The sequence below is a fragment of the Neophocaena asiaeorientalis genome, unplaced genomic scaffold (genome assembly GCF_003031525.2).
Source record: "Neophocaena asiaeorientalis asiaeorientalis breed wild unplaced genomic scaffold, Neophocaena_asiaeorientalis_V1.1 scaffold489, whole genome shotgun sequence".
Lineage (NCBI taxonomy): Eukaryota > Metazoa > Chordata > Mammalia > Artiodactyla > Phocoenidae > Neophocaena > Neophocaena asiaeorientalis.
The window spans coordinates 3,252,664-3,259,885 of NW_020174791.1; the positions used below are offsets into that span (position 1 = coordinate 3,252,664).

Consider the following 7,222-nt stretch of genomic DNA (forward strand, 5'->3'; position numbering starts at 1 on the left):
GTGGGTGTGAGCGTGGGTGTGAGCGTGGGTGTGAGCGTGGGTGTGAGCGTGGGTGTGAGTGTGGGTGTTAGCATGGGCGTGGGTGTGGACATTGGTGTGAGTGTGAACATGGGTGTGGGTGTGAACACGGGTGTGACCGTGGGAGTGGGTGTGAACGCCGGGTGTTATTGTGCTGGGCGCTGGGTCTCCGGTTGCCTACAGGTCTCTGCTCCCCCAGGCAGTGGAGGCAGAGAACCGCAGTCCCAAGCCCAGGACTTGACTGTCAGAGTCCCCGGCTCTGGGACTGCCCCCTTCTGTCCCATCTTACTTCCTGTGCCCACGGAAAGGCTGCGTGCCCCCGTCTTGAGCCGTTGTCACAGGGCTTGCTTGGGGGCAGCTCACCCTGAGCAAGGGGTGTCAAACAAACCCAAACCCTGGACCACCAACCATGGAAGAGGGGAGGGATGCAAGTGTAAGATGCAGTAGTGTTCAGGAAATGGCCAGGGCTAGTGATTGAGATTAAAATGTAATGTGGGGACTTCCCTGGTGGCGCAGTGGTTAAGAATCCACCTGCCAATGCAGGGGACACGAGTTCGAGCCCTGGTCTGGGGAAGATCCCACATGCCGCAGAGCAACTAAGCCCATATGCCACAGCTACTGAGCCTGCGCTCTAGAGCCCGCAAGCCACAACTACTGAGCCCGCGTGCTGCAACTACTGAAGCCTGAGCGCCTAGAGCCCGAGGTCCTCAACAAGAGAAGCCACCACGATGAGAAGCCCGCGCACCACAACGAAGAGTAGCCCCCGCTCGCCGCAACTAGAGAAAGCCCGCGCGCAGCAACGAAGACCCAACGCAGCCACAAATAAATAACTAAATAAATTTATTTTTTTTTAAAAGTAATGTGAAACTCTTAAGATAACCACTAAAAGACTAGAAATAGGTTGTATAACTTCCACATCTATGGAAGGAAAAAAGACTAAAGAACCTAATAGGATATAGGAAGGGAGAAGGAAGTATAAGAAAGGCAGCATAGGGGGGCATTCCCTGGAGGTCCAGTGGTTAAGACTCTGTGTTCTCACTGCCAAGGGCATGGGTTCAATCCCTGGTCAGGGAACTAAGGTCCAGCAAGCTGCATGGTGCAGCCAAAAATTAAAAATAAAAATAAAAAATAAAATAAAGGCAGCATAACTAGGAAGCAGAAAGTAACATAATAAAGGTAAACCCGGGACTTCCCTGGTGGTGCAGTGACTAAGACTCCACGCTCCCAATGCAGGGGGCCCTGGTTGGATCCCTGGTCAGGGAACTAGATCCCACATGCATGCCGCAACTAAGAAGTCTGCATGCCGCAACTAAGAAGTCTGCATGCCGCAACTAAGGAGCCCACATGCCACAACTAACGAGCAGGCGCGCTGCAACTAAAGAGCCTTAGCTCCAGTGCAACCAAATAAATAAATAAATTTTGTGTTAATTAAAAAAAAATACAGGTAAACCCAGGTAGGAGGAGGAGGAATTGGAGGAAGGCAGTCAATGGGTAGAAACTTCCAGTTATGAGAAAGCTAAGTACTATAAATGTAATGCACAACATGATAATGCAATTAACACTGTATGTTATATGTGAAAGTCGTTAAGAGGGGAAATCCTGAGTTCCCATCACAAGGAAAAACTTTTTTTTCTATTTCTTTAATTTTGTACCTATGTGAGATGATGGATGTTCACCAAACTTGCGGTTCATATTCATGATGTATGTACGTCAAGTCATTATGCTGTACACCTTAAACTTATACAGTGCTGTATGTGAGTCATACCTCAATAAAATTAGAAGAATAAAGAAAGTAAACCCAGCCACCTGACAGAGTTTCCAGGAGCCAAAGCTGGAACAATGTGAAAAAGAAAATAAATCAAGTCGTATTGGGTTATAACCAAAGTATAAGGTAAATATCATTGTGCATTAAAGCACACCATCAACAGAGAGAAAAGGCAACCCACAGGATGGGAGAAGATATTTGCAAAGCTTATATCTGATAAGCGATTAATACCCAGAAAATGTAAAGAACTCCTACAACTCAACACCAAAAATAAACAACCCAGGGCTTCCCTGGTGGCGCAGTGATTGAGAATCTGCCTGCCAATGCAGGGGACACGGCTTCGAGCCCTGGTCTGGGAAGATCCCACGTGCCGCGGAGCAACTAGGCCCGTGAGCCACAACTACTGAGCCTGCGTGTCTGGAGCCTGTGCTCCGCAACAAGAGAGGCCGCGATAGTGAGAGGCCCGCGCACCGCGATGAAGAGTGGCCCCCGTTTGCCCCAACTAGAGAAAGGCCTCGCACAGAAACAAAGACGCAACACAGCCAAAAATAAAAATAAATAAATAAATAAACAACCTAATTCAAAAACTGGGCAAAGGGGCTTCCCTGGTGGCACAGTGGTCGAGAGCCCGCCTGCCGGTGCAGGGGACACGGGTTCGTGCCCCAGTCCGGGAGGATCCCACATGCCGCGGTGCGGCTGGGCCCGTGAGCCATGGCCACTGACCCTGCGTGTCTTGATAGACCTTTCTCCAAAGAAGACACACACATGGCCAACAAGCACATGACAAGATGCTCAGCATCACTGATCATCAGGGAGCGCGAATCAACAGCACAGCGAGACACCACCTCACACCCATCAGGATGGCCACTATCAAAAAACAGAAAACAAGGGCTTCCCTGGTGGCGCAGTGGTTGAGAGTCCGCCTGCCGAGGCAGGGGACACGGGTTCGTGCCCCGGTCCGGGAAGATCCCCCATGCCGCGGAGCAGCTGGGCCTGTGAGCCATGGCCGCTGAGCCTGTGCGTCCAGAGCCTGTGCTCCGCAACGGGAGAGGCCACAACAGTGAGAGGCCCGCGTACCGCAAAAAAAAACAGAAAACAAAAGTGTTGGTGAGTGCTCACTTCGGCAGCACAGATACTAAAATTGGAACAATGCAGAGAAAATTAGCATGGCCCCTGCGCAAGGATAACACACAAATTTGTGAAGCATTCCATATTTTTAAAAAAGAAGTGTTGGTGAGGATGTGGAGACATTGGAACCCTCGTGCACTGCTGGTGGGAATGTAGACGCTGGTGGAAGACAGTACAGAGCTTCCTAGAAAAAGTAGGCATAGAATTACCATGTGACCCAGCAACTGCAGTTCTGGGCCTATTCCCCAAAGAATCGAAAACAGGGCCTCAAACACGTATTTGCATACCCGTGTTCACAGTGGTGTTATTCAGAGGGGTTAAAAAGTAGAAAAAAAAAACCAAACGTCCGTCAATGGATAGTTGGATAAACAAAACGTGGTGTGTGTGTGTGTGTGTGTGTGTGTGTGTGTGTGTATGATGGTTAATATTATGTGTCCACTTGGCTAGGCTAAGGGCACCCAGACAGCTGGGTGTGACTGGGATAGTGTGTCTGGAGGAAACTGGTGTTGAATCTGAACACAAGTAAGAAAGATTGCTCTCCTCAATGCAGGTGGGCATCATCCAATCTGTTGAGGGCCCAGGTAGGACAAAAAGGCAGAGGACAAGCTAACTGTCTCTTTGCCTGACCTGGGACATCCATCCTTTCCTACCCTCGGACATCAGCGTTCCTGGTTCTCAGCCTTCACACTCAGACTGAATTACGGCACAGGCTTCCTGGGCCTGCAGCTTGCAGATGGCAGATCTCCTCCTCCTTCATAATCACATGTCAATTTCTATAATAAATCTCCCCATCTTGGGCTTCCCTGGTGGCGCAGTGGTTGAGGGTCCGCCTGCCGGGTTCGTGCCCCGGTCCAGCAGGATCCCACATGCCGCGGAGCAGCTGGGCCCGTGAGCCTGCGTGTCCGGATGAGCCATGGCCGCTGAGCCTGTGCGTCCAGAGCCTGTGCTCCGCAACGGGAGAGGCCACAACAGTGAGAGGCCCGCGTACCGCAAAAAAAAACAGAAAACAAAAGTGTTGGTGAGTGCTCACTTCGGCAGCACAGATACTAAAATTGGAACAATGCAGAGAAAATTAGCATGGCCCCTGCGCAAGGATAACACACAAATTTGTGAAGCATTCCATATTTTTAAAAAAGAAGTGTTGGTGAGGATGTGGAGACATTGGAACCCTCGTGCACTGCTGGTGGGAATGTAGACGCTGGTGGAAGACAGTACAGAGCTTCCTAGAAAAAGTAGGCATAGAATTACCATGTGACCCAGCAACTGCAGTTCTGGGCCTATTCCCCAAAGAATCGAAAACAGGGCCTCAAACACGTATTTGCATACCCGTGTTCACAGTGGTGTTATTCAGAGGGGTTAAAAAGTAGAAAAAAAAAACCAAACGTCCATCAATGGATAGTTGGATAAACAAAACGTGGTGTGTGTGTGTGTGTGTGTGTGTGTGTGTGTGTGTATGATGGTTAATATTATGTGTCCACTTGGCTAGGCTAAGGGCACCCAGACAGCTGGGTGTGACTGGGATAGTGTGTCTGGAGGAAACTGGTGTTGAATCTGAACACAAGTAAGAAAGATTGCTCTCCTCAATGCAGGTGGGCATCATCCAATCTGTTGAGGGCCCAGGTAGGACAAAAAGGCAGAGGACAAGCTAACTGTCTCTTTGCCTGACCTGGGACATCCATCCTTTCCTACCCTCGGACATCAGCGTTCCTGGTTCTCAGCCTTCACACTCAGACTGAATTACGGCACAGGCTTCCTGGGCCTGCAGCTTGCAGATGGCAGATCTCCTCCTCCTTCATAATCACATGTCAATTTCTATAATAAATCTCCCCATCTTGGGCTTCCCTGGTGGCGCAGTGGTTGAGGGTCCGCCTGCCGGGTTCGTGCCCCGGTCCAGCAGGATCCCACATGCCGCGGAGCAGCTGGGCCCGTGAGCCTGCGTGTCCGGAGCCTGTGCTCCGCAATGGGAGAGGCCACAGCAGTGAGAGGCCCGCGTACCGCAAAAAAAAAAAACAATTCCCCATCTTATACCTCAATAAATAAATAATTAAAATCTCATCTCTATATATTTTACATATATATTTTTTTAATTTATTTATTTTTGGCTGAGTTGGGTCTTTGTTGTTGAGAGCAGGCTTTCTCTAGTTGCGGTGAACAGGGGCTACTTTTCATTGCGGTGTGCGGGCTTCTCATTGCGGTGGCTTCTCTTGTTGCAGAGCACAGGCTCTAGGCGTGGGAGCTTCAGTAGTTGTGGCTTCCAGGCTCTAGAGCGCAGGCTAAGTAGTTGTGGTACACAAGCTTAGTTGCTCTGCGGCATGTGGGATCTTCCTGGACCAGGGATCAAACCTGTGTCCCCTGCATTGGCAGGCGGATTCTTAGCCACTGTGCCACCAGGGAAGCCCTACATATATTTTTTATATTATATATATAATTGATTTCTCTGGAGAACCCTAATACAATAGAATTATTATTAGCCAGCCTTAAAAAGGAAGGAAATTCTAACACCTAATACAACATGGATGAACCCTGAGGACATCGTACTCAGTGAAATAAGCCAGTTGTAAAAAGACACATACCGAATGATTCCATTTATATACCATCCCTAAAGCAGTCAAATTAATAGAGACAGAAAGTAGAATGGCTGTTGCCAGGGGCTGGGGTAGGGGGTGGGGAGTTAGTGTTTAATGGGGACAGAGTTTCAGTTTTACAAGGTGAGAAAGTTCTGCAGACAGATAGTAGTGATGGTTGCGCAACAATGTGAGTGTGCTTAATGTCCCTGAGCTGTGCGCTTAAAACAATTAAGATGGTAAATTCTATGTTATGTATGTAACCACAATAAAAGTAAATAAGTATCCATGACTCCATGTTGGTACAAGTGACAGAATAAGTAAATAAATGCAAGAGTCAAATATTCCATACAGAAGAATTCCAAATAATTTATGTAGATGTTCTACCCTCAAGGAAGGGAGCACAACCCCCCATTTCTTAATCGTGGTTGGCCAATACTGACTTCCTTCCAATGAGCAGAGAATGGAAAGGCTCACCGCCCAGGGATCCGGGCCAGGGTCACAGTGGCGAGCCATGTTGAGGGCATTCACCCTTGACACTTGCAACGAGAAGGGCACTGTACCTCTCTGAAACCCACAACCCCACCAGACAAATCCCAACAGAGGAACAGGCTACAGGATGTCCTGACCAGCGCTCAAAACCATCAAGGTCACCGAAGACAAGGAAAGTCTGAGAAACTGCCGCAGCCAGGAGGGGCCCAGGGAGAACAACTAAATTTACTGCGGGATCCTGGAACAGAAAGAGGATGTTAGGTTAAGACTAAGTAGATCTGAATAAAGTGTGGACTGTAGTCAATAATGTGTCAATATCGGGTTATTAATTGTAGCAAGCGTGCTGTACTAACGTAGTTCTTCATAATAGAGGAAATCGACCGTGAAGTGAAGTGCATGGGAACTCGCCGGAAGTCTCAGCAATTTCTCTGAAAATCTACAGCGATTCTAAAAATAAAGTTTGTTTTAAAAAAGAAATCCAGGGACTTCCCTGGCGGTCCATTGGTTAAGACTCCGCGCCTCCAATGCAGGGGGACTGGGTTCCCTGGTCAGGGAACTAGATCCCACATGCTGCAACTAAGACCCAGAGCAGCCTAAATAAATAAATAAATATTTTTTAAAAAAGAAGAAGAAATCCAAATACACCAGTAATCGAAATTATGCCACTTAAAACAATCGCCACTTTAAAAGCGATTGAATTGCCTAAACGGATAAAAACAAAGTCCAGGCGCTCCCGGTCCACAGACACAGCCTACAGAAAGGCTGGCCCTCCCGGCCCCCTGAGCCCCGCGCCGGGCGCGTCCCGGGAGCCCCGCCCCCCTGCGCCCAGCGACTCACGCGCTCGCTGGGTCTGGGGTAGCAGCCTCAGAACATCCTTTTCTAGCAACTCTGCATTGCTCTAAAAATAGATCATTTATTGATCCACAAAGAAATCTCAACACTAAAGATCAGCCTCAAACTTACCACCTTCTCCAGATACCGAGATTTCGATTAATTTCGAAATCAAGACCAGAGGAAACAACTGAGAACTGAAAAGGCTTGTTTCCGCGAAGAGCGGGCGGGACGTACTGCGAGTTACCAGCCCTGAAAACTATGGACTGTTTTAGCAAAATCACAAGCCTGTCTGGGAACAAGTCGCCGTGGCCCTCCGGGGTCTTCGTGGGGAGTGCCAGCCCGCCAGCCCACCCGGGTGGGCGGAGTCCGGAGCTGAGCCTCTCAAGCCCCAGCCCAGTTCCCGACGCTCGGCCCCGCCCTG

At 49.1% G+C, this 7,222-nt stretch overlaps 2 non-coding genes across 2 annotated transcripts; both read left to right on the forward strand.

The window, feature by feature from the left end:
* Positions 1-2,894: 2,894 nt before the first annotated feature.
* Positions 2,895-3,001, forward strand: LOC112409950 (U6 spliceosomal RNA). Its single transcript, XR_003005285.1, has one exon. It is a non-coding gene; the product is annotated as a U6 spliceosomal RNA (small nuclear RNA).
* Positions 3,002-3,933: 932 nt separating this feature from the next.
* LOC112409951 (U6 spliceosomal RNA) lies at positions 3,934-4,040 on the forward strand. Its single transcript, XR_003005286.1, has one exon. It is a non-coding gene; the product is annotated as a U6 spliceosomal RNA (small nuclear RNA).
* Positions 4,041-7,222: the final 3,182 nt, after the last annotated feature.